Source organism: Diabrotica undecimpunctata, chromosome 1 (assembly GCF_040954645.1).
Source record: "Diabrotica undecimpunctata isolate CICGRU chromosome 1, icDiaUnde3, whole genome shotgun sequence".
Classification (NCBI taxonomy): Eukaryota; Metazoa; Arthropoda; class Insecta; order Coleoptera; family Chrysomelidae; genus Diabrotica; species Diabrotica undecimpunctata.
Window position 1 is genome coordinate 184,708,926 of NC_092803.1, and position 16,172 is coordinate 184,725,097.

At 32.4% G+C, this 16,172-nt stretch overlaps 1 protein-coding gene across 1 annotated transcript in view; it reads left to right on the forward strand.

Moving 5' to 3' along the window:
- The window catches only part of LOC140441555 (uncharacterized), a 789,370-nt gene that overhangs the window by 748,611 nt on the left and 24,587 nt on the right, over positions 1 to 16,172 (forward strand). The gene's annotated exons all lie outside the window — the stretch shown is intronic.

Genomic DNA, 16,172 nt, shown 5'->3' on the forward strand with positions numbered 1-16,172 from the left:
GTCTCATATATAATGAGTGAAGGTAGTGGCATAATACCTAAATCCAGAAATAAAGGTTTACAGTGTTCCCTATACTCTGCTCTTGCAAGTATCCTCACTACTCTTTTTTGTAACTTAAAAATTCGATCTGAGTAAGAAAAATTACCTCAAACAGTTATTCCGTACTGTAAATGGCTATGAAATAGTGCAAAGTAGCACATTCTAAGGGTATTTTGAGGAATTATATAAACTAAGTTGCGTGTTAAAAATATACTTGTAGCAAGTCTAGAACTTAAATAATCTGTATGAGCACTCCTAAAAATACCATGGACAGCGAAAATCACAAATATAGATGTCCTTAAAAGAATAAACCAAGAACGCCAACTTTTCGAAACCATCAAGAAAAGGAAAACGGCGTATCTAGGTCACATCATGCGAAATGAAAAATACCAGTTCCTCCAACTTATAATCGAGGGTAAAATTGAAGGCAAGAGAGGAATGGGACGCAAGAAAATGTCCTGGCTCCGAAACATAAGGCAATGGACAGGGATTAACGACATACAATCTCTGATACATATTGCAAGAAATAGAGAATTAATGGAAAATGTGATCGCTAATATCCATTAGTGGATTTGCATCTAAAGAAGAAGAAGATGAGCACTCCAAGCCAAATTATCATCTAGGAAGATTTCTAATAGTTTAAAACTACTTTTTGAGATATACTTCCAATCGGAACTAAAAATCAAATTCTGATTTTTCTCTTCATTTAGCTCCAACTCATTATGTAAAAACCAGTTTTTTGCTTTCTGGCTATCACTATCTATTTTAATTTTTAAATTATGCTGATTAATATCAGTAATAATGAGAGTTGTATCACCTGCGAAGCAAATACATTTTATAGGAAAAGTATAGTGAAATAAATCGTTTATATAAATAAGAAACAAAGTGGGTCCTAATATCGAACCTTGAGAAACGCCATATTCGAGAGTGTTAAACTCAGAATAGCTGTTATTAAAAAAACTGCATGTTTTCTATTTGTTAAGTATGATTTAAATAAAATAAGAGTGTTTCCCCCGATACCGTATTTATGCATTTTTTCCAACAGTAATTCATGCGAAACACAGTCAAAAGCTTTGGATAAGTCACACAAGGTTAAAGACACAAAATGACCTTCCTTTGAGCCTATCAATTATAGCTCTCACAATTATCTGTATAGCTAGTGTAGTGCTACACTTTTTTCTAAAGCCATATTGATTACGGTGAAGTATTTTGTTTTCTAGATATTCTATCAAAGGAACATTTTGATATTTTGTCGAAAATAATGATTGAGCTAGGACTTTTTTATTTTGAAATTTATTTCTGTGATAATTTATAACTTTCCAACTGTTACGAGCTGTTTTTTCTTTAATGATATTGTTGATTCACAGTGATTCTTAAACTTTCTATACTCACTATATTTCTTTGTAACGTCAGCAATTATCTTGACTGTGGAAAGATTTTCTCATATTACTATTAGTTCATCATTAAACTAAGAAATTGGAGCTTTACTATGAGTTCGTGATTTTTTTAGTAGAAAATTAATTTTAGTTTACTTTACATACATTTCGGTAATAAATTGAGCTAATTTTGTTGCTGTTTTGATATAATTTACCCGTTATTATCTATCAACCTATCTTCTTAGGGATCTGTCCGTTCCGAATTGGCGATCATTCTGGCTATGATGACTTTGTTCGTTGCTATACGAAATAGCTGTGTTGAGGTCTTTCTATACCATCCTCTTAGGTTAGCAAGCCGGGATATTCTTCTTCGTCCTGGTGCCCTTTTTCCTTCAATTTTACCTTGCAAAATGCATTGAAGTAGCTTGTATCTTCCTTGATTTCTCATTATATGTTCCAAGTACGGCAGCTTACGGCTCTTCACGATGTTGACCAAATCCGCAGTTGTGTTCATCCTCCGCAGTACTTCCTCATTGGTGACTCTGTCTGTCCATGGTATTTTTAGGGTCCTTTTGTATGATAGAGTTTTGATAGAGTTTCCGCCTTCAATGCCCACGTTTCTACTCCGTACAGAAGCGCTGAGTACACATAACATTTAAGGAGCCTTATTTTTGTTTCTAGGGTAAGGTCATGGCTCTTGAACACAGAACTCATAGTCAAGAATACCCTTTTGTCTCTCCGATGCGACATTTAATCTTTTGGGTATTGTCCCACAACTCATTGATTATAGTTCCGAAGTAGTTGTATTGTGAGACACGTTCAATTCTCATTTGGTTCAGTTATGTTTTCCTTGCTGAAGATTATTAGCTTTGTTTTGCTGGTGTTTATATCCAGTCCATATTTTCTACTTGTTTCCGTTATTTTGTTCATTAAGTTTTGCAGCCCTTCTATGGTATTGGAAAACACTATTGTATTATCTGCATACCGCAGGCTATTGACCTTGACTCCATTTATTGAGATCCCTTCATCTAAATCTTTTAGAGCCTCTTCAAAAATGTGCAGTGTTGAAATTGTGCACCCCTGTCTCACTCCCCTTAAGATTTTGACCTGATCTGTATATTCTCTATCTATTCGGAGTACCGCTGATTGATTCCAATACAGGTTAGCTATTATTTTTAAGTCTTTTCCGTCAATCTCTGTCCTCTTCAGCACTTCCATCATTTGTTCATGTCTGATTCTATCAAAGCCTTATTGTAGTCAATCAGGCATGCAAAAGCATCACAACTGACATCTCTACATTTCTGAAACAATACCTGCACGCTGAATAAAGCTTCCCTCGTACCAACGGTGTTCATAAATCCAAACTGATTGGGCGCAATTTGATCCCCGCATTTCCGATAAATACTTTTGTGGATGACTTTTACAGCTTCAGCTGATGGCTCATTAGGCTTATTGTCATATAATCTTTACAAACTTTCGCTCCTGTTTTTTTGGGCAATGGTACGAACTCCGATTTGAGCCACTCTACTGATATTTTTCCTGTCTTGTATATTTCACTAAATATTTCAGTTATTATTTTTATTTGTTCTGCATTAACCTATATGCCAGGGAAATAAATTTTTTCTCGTTACACTGGCCCCTCTAGGTAATCGACAGTTGTTTTGAGTAGTATGGACTTCTATGACATACACTTATATGTTTGCTTCAGTCGATGTTTTAAACTTTTTTTTATTCACGGCAACTTTGTTTATAACAATTAAGAGATCTAGTTAGGGGTATTTGAAAGAAGAAACTCTAAAGTTTTAATGTATCAAAAATGAAAAAGACTGTCATTAACGGAATCTTTCACGAAGCGGGGAAATGTGGTCATCAAATCGGCCGGCTTTGTAACTCGCGGGAGCGTTGGAGAGGGAAGGAGCTATTCTTGTTTATGGATTTCTATGATGTCTTTTTTTTTAATTTTTATGTACTTTTTGCGTACATTAGTAATATGTATTAAATATTTCATATTTATTATATTAAGATTGTGTAGATCCCAGTTTGTGTTTTCTTGTTTATTGATTCAGTTTAAAAGCAACAATTATACATAAGTTATTGATCTAAAACTAATATATATTTAATTTGTGAATTCTTGTTAAAAATGTCATTAAAAACGATTTTAATATTATTCGCTCGTACTTATTTCTTTAAAATATTTTTCTAAAAAGATAAATATTAATATTATTCTCTGCTTTCAAAAAATGATTAAAAATAACAGCATTGGTGGTGCATCAATTTGGGATCACTAACTAAAATTCGTAATGTAATTTCCCAAGTTTTGGGAAAATTTTTAGATCAATTGCGTAAAATATGCAAAAAATCAAATAAAAATACGATCAAGTGCTCTAATTTTGTTAAAATTATTAGAAAGTTAGATACTTTTTCCTAAATTAAAGATTTTTTACTTTGGAAGATTATTTGAAAAGTTAATAACTATCACTGATAGCTAAAAGACCATGGCATGAAAGTTGATGGTCTATACTTAGTGCTTCTGGGCCTTCTAGGTAACGTCTAGATATTTATTTACCCAGTGTGATCGCCGGCCACACTGGGTGGACAAATCAAGCTAGATGCACAAGAAAAGCAAAGGAGGAATATCGGTGCCTAACTAGAAAAAAGATTATATAGAAGAAAAAAAAAGGCAATTTGAAGAAAGCAGTTAGAAAACATAGATTGGCTAAGAAATCAAAACGAAACTCGAAAGTTCTACAGAAATGTAAACAAAATGAGTAAAGAGTTTAAGCTAAGAATAGGAAGCTGTAAAGATGGAGAAGGAAACATAAAGAGGGATACAGTCTCAATCTTGAACCGATAGTTTGAATTTTTCGACGCAAAATTTAACGGCCATTATATCGAAGAATTAATCAGAAGAACCTACCAGAAGAATTAATAATTACAATTGCACAAACAACTATGGAACAAGTAAAAGAATGTGTATATTTGGGACAACTAGTTAAATTAAATAAAGAAAATCAGACCGGAGAAATAAAGAGAAGGATACGGTTGGCTTGGGTATCGTATAGATATCGTAGAAGCAGATAACACCGTACACAGCACAGATAAGCACAAAACACCGTAGCAGATCAAAATGATTGAAATCCATTTAATCCAAACGAAAGACTACCTAGCACTAAAGAGGTTATATAAGCCATTAAAAAGGCTTTAAAATAATAAGGCGCCAGGAACTGATCAAGTTTGTAGTAAGCTCTACAAGAATGACAGCGACGCCCTACTACAAGCACTGCATAAACTTTTAATTCTTGTCCTATAACATGAGACTATGCCGTGTGAATGGTCTCAAGGCGTGATATGCCCGTTACATAAAAAAGACGATCAGCTCCATTGTGACAGCTACAAAGATGTAACCCTGTTAACAACTGCTTACAATATACTAGCAAATATTCTTTACAAAAGACTACAAATGTATACAGTTGGCATAGTTAAAAAAAAGCAGGTCGAATTTACTCCTGAAAAATCAAAAATTAACCAGATTTATTCAATAAGACAGATCCTCGAGAAAATATTAGAATTTAACATTGAAGAGAACAGTACTATACCAATAAATGCGTGAGTTTGGTATATCATAGAAACTTATAAAAAGCAGTAAATATCTGATTAACGAAAATGCCAATGTCTAATCTAAATGCCAGTGTTAGGATACAGGAAGAAAATTCTCGATTATTTGAGAAAAGGATGGACTCAGACAAGGAGAGACGCTGGCTTGTCTCCTTTTTAACATTGTCTTGGAAAATGCACTCCGGGACACACGAATTAAAGACGGCGGTACTATTTACAATAGATCGATACAAATCTTAGCATACGCGGATGACATTGACAAAATAGGGCGTAGCAAGCGAGATGTTGAGCAATATTTCCTAAAATTTGAAACGGCAGTGAAACAGGTCGGTCTAGTCATCAACAAAGACAAAAATAAATACATGTTGGTTACTAAGGATTCTATAGCAAATAAGGAACGGAAAACAGCATTTCGAAATCATATCTTTGAACGTGTTGACAGCTTCACATACATTGGCTCGCTAGTGACTACTACCAATAAAACAAGCGAAGAAATTAAAAGACGAATAAACCTTACAAATAGGGAATACTATAAATACTTTAAAAACAATTCCATTTAAAAAATATCCAAAAAAAAACTAAAATTAACATATTCAAAACACTGCTAAGGCCGGTCCTCATATATGGGGCGGAAACATTTACTCTAACACAGGAGGATGAACGACTCCTACTATCCATTTAAGAGATATATTTTTCACTTGGTCAAGCTCTAAAACCTGTACCTGTTAAAACGCAGGTCAGATACAACGCACACAAGATCACCAAATCCACAAGTGCCTATTCCAGGTACATATGGTGTTGGTGGTCATCTGCCCTGCACTTTTAGACAATATGTTTGTTCTGTTTGCATTACCGCATAATTTACTTGTTGATCTGTCTATAGCCCAAGAAGTACCTAACCTAACCTTCCTATATTTGAAAATCCTATTTTAACTGCAGATTTGCATCTGCTTTTAATATCTATATCATCTTTATAAGCAAGAGGCTGAATGCTCTTATTAAATATTGTGCCGTTGGTGTTAATTCCAGAAGTTTTTACTACTTTTGTCAGAACTATATTAAACAGACTACGGTAGAATATGTCAGCTTGTCTAACGCCATTTAGTAATTTATATATGACAAAATTCTTAATTTAGGGAAAATTTATGAACTTTTAGATAATTTTGGACAAATCGTCCAAGCATCTAATAATTAGAGGCAGCATTCATACTTTGAGGGCAAAACGATTAACGCAGGTGTTGAAGCAAATACAACTACGCGTTATCTCTCTTGCACCATATGCTGATTAATCGGTCTTAAATTCCTGTACAAAAGTTAAACCGCTGGATACAAGTTGCAAGAGAGATAGCATGTATTTTATTCGCTCTCTCTGTCGGCATACGTCTACCGCTCAGAGTATTTAAGTCATTGAAAGACTGTCTCTAGTTAGTACAAGCTCGGAAGTATAAATCATAGCGTTTAAAAAAACGTAAATTTTGGTCACTTCTCTAATTTGCACAAAAATACATACATTTAGTTAAGTAATCCTGAGTAGGTGCACCATCATTAGTAATAACATTCATTATAACTCTATTCCACCCCAAAATAAACCCGTATTTTATCTCTAAGTGATGTATATTTAATATCTGTAGTAATATATGTATATCCATTCTGTATATTACTTTTGCCAGCCAAGCATGTTTTAAGACACCTCTTTTTAATATCTTATAGGTTGGCTTTTCCCCTTTCTTTCGTTCGGCTTGAACTGTGAATGTTTATGTAAGGTAGTTATATAAACAACGCATTGTGGAATAAGTTTAAACCAGAAATATCTGCTAAATAGCACCGACGAGTATAACTAAAATGTAACAAAATTGAAAAAAAATATATAAAGCAATAAACACAACACCATACATCTTAAATATTTTTTGGGATTATTTTTACCTTTACTTTTACTATTTTGTACACTGGTCCAAGATAGTGAAGAACGATGTACGATGATGATAGAAAAGGAAGGGCGTTTAATATTCAGATAAAAATTTTTTAAAACATTTGTCGGAAATTTTAAAACAATTGGATTGAAATCAAGATGTTAAGGTGGCAGTTCTAATAATTCATGGCTATACTGTCTTGCGATAGAATCAATTACATATCTTACAAATCTGAGCTTATTAATTTTGACCAAATCGTAAAGGTCAGGTCGAATCATGTGTCTATTCTTTAGTGTAACTAAAATGGTAAAAGGTTTTATCGGTGACCACGATTGTCCTATTTTTGGCTCGGTATCTTTAATTTCTACATATACCATGCCGTCCATATATATGGAATAAATTCATTTTTAGCGATATTATGTACTATGTGAAAAAAGCCTGAAACAGGTCGATTTTTATTTTTAAATTGACAATTTACAGTATAAAAATATTATAGCCCTAAATCACCCCCTTTGAATTGTAAGTATCCTCTCGAAAATTTTAAATATTAAAGGGGGTCGTATGGTACCTTTTTAGAAAGAGATTTTAGTCCTCTGTTCAGCAATATAAAGGTTTTTAAGTTTGGTACAATCATAACTGGGAAAATTGATTTTTAAGATGTAACTTCACAAAACTTTAAGTTAAATGAAGATAATAATGCCACATATTTATAATGTACTTTTTAATGTACTTTACAATTAAATTAAATGTTCAAAATAACCACCATTCACTTCTTGACAATAATCGAGGCGATTTTGTAATTCTCCTACAACATTTTGTATGACCTCGGGGTTATTTTGTTAATTTCTTTCGTTATCCTAACTTTTAAATCAGCAATACTGTTTGGTCTATTAAAATATACTTTAGATTTTAAATAACCCCATAAGAAGTTGTAACGAATATATTGCCTACCTCAGGGTAAGAACATGGGGTAGAAATAGGGGACAGAAACTATGGGGGCGAAGATAAGGCAAGCAAAATAAACGCTAGTAGTGCGTACGACACTCAGTTGGTTGTTGGAGAACTGGGGTCGTGGATAAGTAAACGACAAGGGGTTGAGATTGGGGTAACTACCAAAATATGAAAACAAGGGCTTACTTGCATAAATCTCCTAGACAAATGGGCAAAAAAGGACAAGACGAAATACCTCTAGCTATTTAAAAGAGACGCCGCTTCGAGAAAACTTCCTGCTGGAGGATAGAAAGTTTCTTCCTTCCTAAAAAGTAAACATACAAAAAGGTTAGGAGATTTTCTAAAATAAAAAGAAAAATGGATCAGAGAAACAAATCAAAACGTTTATTTTTGTTTCATACAAACAGTTATCAACACATATATGGCATAAAAAATATACTATATAAATAGTTGTCAAATACAGAATAAAAAAAAACTTACATGTGTCCGTTTACAAACTCCGTTTACAAAGGAGTTGGAGATACTACAAAAACTTACAAATGTTACCGCACAGAAATTAACCTTTGTTTAAAACAAACAAAACAAATTAATATCGAAACAAATAAAGCTAGCTGCCATATGTCAACATTAAATCTAAAAAAACAATTAAAATGACAGCCAAGTTAAACCATAAAATTTACAATTTATTATTTATTACAAATCCTTTTAAATTTTAATGAAAGCAATTATTAATAATTATCAAAAAAAAGAGTCTGTCTTTACTTTAAAATTTAAAATGTTAATTGTTACCTTAATTTCACTTGTTTCGCACTTAACTTTCAAAAAAAAATTGTTAACATCTATGGAACACCTATCTGGACATATTCTCCAACAGGGCCAAAACAACCATTTCCATACTGACCATACTTGGGGACGAACAATCAAGAGATGTAGAATTATGTTCTGTGGAGGAAGAAAGCTGACAACGGGGACATCCTATATAAACATTTTACAAAATTTCTTCAGTTCCGGTGCACAAATCTTATGGTGATTACTCTGTTCTAATCTGCCATTATGCAAAGAGTATTATCACCTTAACCGGTCATAAGACATAACACAAAAAAATTGAATCGACTCGCGATTCCTAATTACCGAAACATCTTTCTACTCTGACTTCTCTTGCTTCACTCCTCGATGCCTTATATTTTACAAATTTCAACGCAAAATAAATTCCCCTCGCGCCTTAAAGCTAGTTTTTGCCTACAAACTTAAAACAAACAATCTACCTTTTTTTGACCTCGTTCTTAGCAACGAACCGACAAAAAAACTTCTTGATTATTTACTTTTAAATTGGTTAACTGGAAATCTTTTACCTCACAATATATACAGAGAATAGGGGAATATTAATGTAAACAAAGAAAAAAAAATATTCTCAGTTAATACGTCTTAGAAAAACCGTATACCTGACTTGCAATATTATATTAGGGGACTCGAATGTAAACAAATGACAAAAACAGCTGAATACCAAAACTTGATATTTAGAATCTCAACTTAAAATGCCATAATATATTGATCGTTTTAAAATTCATCACTCACAGAGTACCTATCTACAAGTGAAGAAGACATAGAAGATCTACAGATTGATGACAACGTAACAATCAAAGGAAAGGATAAATTCAAATACCTGGGGTTTATAATCACGAAAAAGGCAACAACAGAGGAAGAAATTACACAAAGATTAGGACAAACAAGAACAGCAATCCGACAACTTAACTCAGTATGGTGGGATAGACACCTAAATATGAAGACAAAAACGCAGATTTATAAAACATTAGTGCGAAGTATTATGACATATGGGGCTGAAAATTGGATCATAAACAAGAAAAACAGCAGTAAGATAGTAGCAACAGAGATGGAATGCCTGCGAAGATGCTGCAGAGTAACAAGAATGGATAGGAGAAGTAATGACGAAATAAAGCAAAGAACATCAATAGAAACAGACATACTAACATATATAGAACAAAAAAGACTAAAGTGGTATGGACATGTAAGAAGAACTAGCGACAGCAGATGGATAAAGAGAATAACCGAATGGAGCCCCATAGGAAGGAGGAAAAGAGGACGACCCCGAAAATCCTGGAGGAACGAAGTAGACGACGCCATGAATAAGAGAGGACTAAACGATGGAGAATGGAACAACAGAGAGAGATGGAAACGGTTGAGCGAGGGAAGGCAGTGAATACTGTAGAATCCCTAAATATATATATATCGAGAGAAGTCACATCGGGGATCTAGCCGACCATTCGATCTTTCCACGTCTTCCAATCCACCTATTGAGAAAAACCTCGTTTACATAATTTCTAAATATATGTGCAAAATGCGGTGGAGCTTCGTCTTTTTATAGCAAATAGATCGATCTGTGTCATTTGGATGATTAATATCAGGAAAAAATCTTCGTAATGTAGGCACTAAAAAGATAATAAAAAAATCTAGATAAACCTCACCTTCAACTGTGACCTCAAAAAAATAAGGACCAATAATTTTATTGTTAATACTACCAGCCCAAACGTTAACTTTTTTAGGATATTACGTGTGAGTCTCACACACCCAATGAGGATTTTCTCTACTCCAATATCTACAGCTCTGTTTGTTGACCGTTCCGTTTAAATGAAACATGGCTTCATCAGAAAAAACTATTTTGAACTGCAAAATGAACTGCAAATCTGCGTTCATTCTGTCCTCCATTATTTCACAGAATTCTGGACTCCTATTAAGATGATCTTCATTTAACTCCTGAACCAACTGAACTTTGTAAGGGTGGTATTTTTCTTTATGCAAAATTCTCAAAATATACGATTTACTTACATCATTGACGGCGGCAAGTTCTCGAGTTGTCTTACGCGGATTTTCCTCAATCTCTAGAAGTACATCTAACTTTTTTTTATCAGTAAATTTATCATTTCTACCTGATTTTTCAATATTTTTTACATGTCCAGTATATCGAAACTTGTTCACCAGTGTGTTTATTATTAAACATTTCACAAACCTCCTTTTGAGCTCTTCTTTTATTACTACAACCAATCATAATTAAAATGTCTATTCTGTGAGTCTTTTAACTTAACTTTAAGTAACTTTAAATACCTAAATGACAGTAGCCGACTAGATTCATGTCAATTGTTTATTTGGCTTTTTGACTAATATTTTATTATCTTTAAAGTTTTTTCCCTAATGTTTAGCAGAGCAGATAGGAAATTTAGAAATCGCCTCGGTTATTGTCAATAAGTGAATAATGGTGGTCAAGTTGAACATTTAATTTAATTATTGTAAAAATCAATTTTCTCAGGTATGATTGCACAACCTCAAAAAGGTTTATATTGCTGAACAGAATACTAAAATTCCTTTCTAACAAGGTGTCGCACGACCCCTTTTGTTATTTAAAATTTTCGAGGGGGTGCTTATAATTCAAAGGGGGTGTTGGAGGGGGACAATATTTTTATACTGTAAATTATCCATTTAAAAATAAAAATCGACCTGTTTCAGGTTTTTTTCACATAGTACATAATAACGCTAAAAATGAATTTATTCCATACATATGGACCGCAGGGTATAATCTAGTCGCAACTTTTGTATATCGTGCTTTTCCATTAAAATGAGATGATAGGTTCTGGTTTTTTTTTGTTAAACGAAAACGTAAATTACGATTTTTTTTGTTAACTCTTCAATACTTCCCAAATCACCACATTGTTCAGTAATTTTTTTATGTAAGCGATCCACTGTTGATGCTATTGTCTTCGATGTGTGGAAATTAACGACCACGAAATTAACGAAATTAAGTCAAATGCAATTTTAATTTTTGGTGTCCTCATTCGTTTTGGCGGAGGAGCCAACACTTTTTCTTCACCATCAACTTTACGCCTTTTACCTGCAATTATTTTTATAGTTGAGAGAGAAAATAGGAATTATTCTGTGATTTCTACATAAATACCTATCAATGCAGTAACACGTTCCCGTACTTTCCTTAAATCTATTCAAAATTGTCCATTTTCTGCTTTATTTTTTGTAAATATTAAAAAGTTATATATATTAAATTCTTTCGTTTGACGATTTAGAACTTGTCATTTTCGCACATTTTCGATATTAATATTAATATTACAAGGTTACAATACTGCATAGACATAACCGGCAAATTGTCACTCCTTTTTTGAGTTTTGCCACTGCACACCCAAAACTTCAATGCAATAGCCGGCAAAAGAACAGCTGGAAGAATAATGGAAGGTCAAAGACTAGGAGGCCGCTAAGAAAGAGTAGGTCGGCTAATACAATTATGTCAAGAACAGAGTCTAATAATTACAAAGACCGTATTTAAACTTTACATAATATGATTATATACGTGACGCTAAGCAGTAGAAGTGGTAAGGTATTAATAATTAAAGAAAATTATCGTAGGTAATACCTTTAAATCATTGAAAACGTAACCAGTAACATATATCACATCAGACCATAACCCACTAATCGGTGAAGTCACGTTTAAGCTTAAATATATCAGAAAACTCCAAAGAACTGCAAAATTAGAAGTTTGAAAATTAAAGGAAAATGGTGTAAAAGAGACAACAGAAGTTATCTCAAAACCTTGATAAAGTAGACACAACCGCCTATAATGGAAAACACTGTCTACCCTTTCCATACAAAGAAATACTAAAAAACCTGATAAGAAATAAAGATAATTGTATAACCAACGAGATACTGGACATGATGGACCAACAAAGACAATTCAAAAACAAGGACAGTCATAAATACAAAATGATTAACAGTAAAGTCAATAAAAAATTAATAGAAACAAAACTAAGTTAATTTGAGAAAAAAATGTAAAAAGATAGAAGATCTTCAGAACAAATACGATCTATTCGACCTATATAATATGGTTAAAGAAATGGCAGAATTTCATAAAAGAAACCACAACACAACTCTTGTAGATAAAAACGAAAACACCATGGTAATGACTGATAAAAAATTTAAACGATGAAAAGAATATTTTAAAGAGCTATTCGAAGACAAAAAAGGAAACCTAGAAGACATATCGTTAAAATAAAAAGACACAAGAAAAGAAATTGCAAAGGAAGAAAGAAAGAAGCGTGAACCCTTAACTCGGTGACTACTAAGAAGTTAGAAGCATTTGAACAATGGATGTATAGAAGGATCCTGAAGATATCATGGACCGAGCATGTAACAAGTAACGAAGTCATGAGGAAAGTTAACAAAAGAATAGAATTAATCAAAACATGAAAGCTGTAATACCTGGGGAATGTCATGCGTGGTTGGAGATACGAAGTACATAATTGATTATATAAGGAAAGTTCCAGGACACGAGACTTATAGAAAGAAAAAGAATTTCATGGCTGCGTAACTAGAGGAAATGGTATTGGTCTTCCAAATTTCATGACACTGACTCACTCATTTAAGGACGTCAATCTACAAACGAAACTATGAAATCGGACATTACTAAAAACATTTAACTGTCTGCAGTGCGTTTTCATAGCAAGACAGAGTCAAACTAGTTTTTGCATTAGTAAAACAGTTTGAGTATATATTGTCTACAACCTTATTTATAATTAAAGTAACTTTTAATAAGAATATTTGCCAAAAATTATATTATTTTTCAAAAACGCTTTATCGAAATTATTTAAAAAAGAATCGGTATTCCTTGTTAAAATGACATATCAGTATAAGTTAATGAGAATCGGAAATACATTTCGCTCGTGAACGACAGTTCATCAAAGAATATTAAGAGGTAGATTGAAAGGACCACGCTGACAAGTTTAAGATTTCCATTTTATATGTAAAAGGATATTATCGAAGGATATCAACAGTTCGAAGACGTATGAATGTTCATACGGGCTAATTACCATTTAAGTTAAGTGGTATAAATACAACGATAAAATCAGTAGACAATAAATATCTAACAAAAACTAAAAAGAGAAACAATGTGTGGATAACACAAGATGCATAGATTAAAAAAACAATATAAAGAAATGGAAAACTATGGAAAATAAATATGACAGCCCTAATACATAGAAAAAATTAAAAGATATATTAGGAATCCAGAAAAGAAATCAGAACGATGTATTTAAAGACATATGAGCAAATAATCATAGACCCAAAACACAAATTAAAAGGCTGAAATGAATGTATAATAGGCTGTTTAATAAGTTTTGCGTTTCGATAAGAATCAGACTGTTCTATGGTTTAAAATACACTTTTTTATTCAGTATAGTCTCCCTGAACATAAATACACTTTTTTCTACGAGATTTCAATTTCTTTCCTGAAGTGAGAATCTGGAAAAGCTGCAAAATTTTTTTCCACAGCTGTTACGACCTTCTCATTTGATAAAAATTGCTTTCCACGCATAAATTTTGTTAGATATTGAACAAACGGAAGTCGCTAGTAGTCAAATCTGCTAATGTTCTGATAAAGGAGGAAGTTTTCTTCTGCAAACCTAGTCTTTTTTTACAATTTTTTTCCTTCAGCTTATCTAAAGGGTTCCAATAATATTTAAAATTTATTGTTTTACCAATTTGCTAGTAATCAAGAAACAAATTTCCTTTCCCTTCCCAAAAACCTGATGCTAAAGTTTCCTTGGCCTATTTTTGGACTCGATCTCATTTCAGAGAAGAAGAATTAGGTTGACACTAGTGGCAGCTAGTCCTAAATGACAACGGGGCCATGACACTGGTTCTGAAAAATATATTGATTACTAAAAATACTTTTGTTTTTACTATTCTTTTTTTAATATCAATGCATTATCTTTATACATTATTTATCATTCACTAATTAATGTTCAAAATCATTTATTTTTGTTTTTACAACTTGGACTACTAGGCAATAGGTCATTTGCTCGCGATATGGCTTAAACCATTTATAACTGTGTCTACCAAAAGCTGAAACTTGATATTGGTAGTACACAGTTGGAATTCACAAAATAATTAGGCGCTAGAGGTGATCTGTTTGCTAGAAAGACAGAATACGCCACGATTTACTCAAAGACATCCTTTAGAATAATTATATTGATGATAAAGATCTATGAACAATTCTGAATTTATATTAAAATCAGGAAGTAAATATAAAAATAAGTCAGATATCAGACTAAATAAATATAAGACGGGGGCAGGGGAGACAGGGGTATATACTATCGTTATATTATATGTTTACGAGGAAGTTCCATCAATCACAAATTAAGACAAAATCGGCAATGGAAAAGTAATAAATAACATTTGATATAGAGGATACTGTATTGGCAAGAACATGGAAAGATTTTTAGCTTTAACTAGAAGATATCAACGGAACATGCAATTATTACGGGATGAAGATTAATGTCAAGAAAACTAAGTATATAATGTTTAGTAATAATATTCTGTGGTTAACATTTAGTGGTCCTGTGACAAATAAAACTTGTCGCATTCACAAGCTATTTTATACATCCAGTTCGTGGTTCTGTCTTGTTTAGTTTATAGTGTATTTGTATGCGACTAAAGCTCAAATAATTGTAATAAAATTTACATTTTAAGTTTCTTGTAGACATTTTGATTTTGACTTATAATAGCTGAACAGCATTAATCAAACTGTCCGAACTGCTAAAGCTCAATGATGAACCACAACATATCTACCAAAATATTAATAACTATGATGATGATGTTCTGTTACAACCCTGGAGAAATAATCATTTTGAGTATCTTATCTTCAAAAAGGACGCTTTAAATGTCAAAGTAAATATCAACTTTAGAACGGACACGAAAAAACTAATATCACTTACTATAATTAGTTAATTAATATCACCAACTGGTGATCTATATAAAGTCAAAATGAAGCAGTGTACAATAATAGTTGTACTCTACTAGTATATAATACAGTATCACTATATGCAGCTTTGAATGTAATTCATACCTTTACTATATAAACTGAGCGTGAAACTAATAATTATACATTTAGTTAATTAAACACAAAAACCAAATTATGTTGGTCTAATTGAAATGAATATTACATGCCCCAATAATAATTTTATACATTTTCGAAATTAAGACTAATAATTAATTAGAATAATTATAAATGACTAGAGAGCCATCTACGATAATTATTGTTGACTATATTTTGTTTTATAGATCGTTTAATTAAAAAAAACATAATTATGAATATTGGTTGTGCTACAAAAATTGTTTTGTGGTACCTCAGAGAGATAGAAACCAATGATCAAATATTATATACTAGGGCTAATTAAAAACTTGACAAGCGTGAATAAAAAAAAAATTT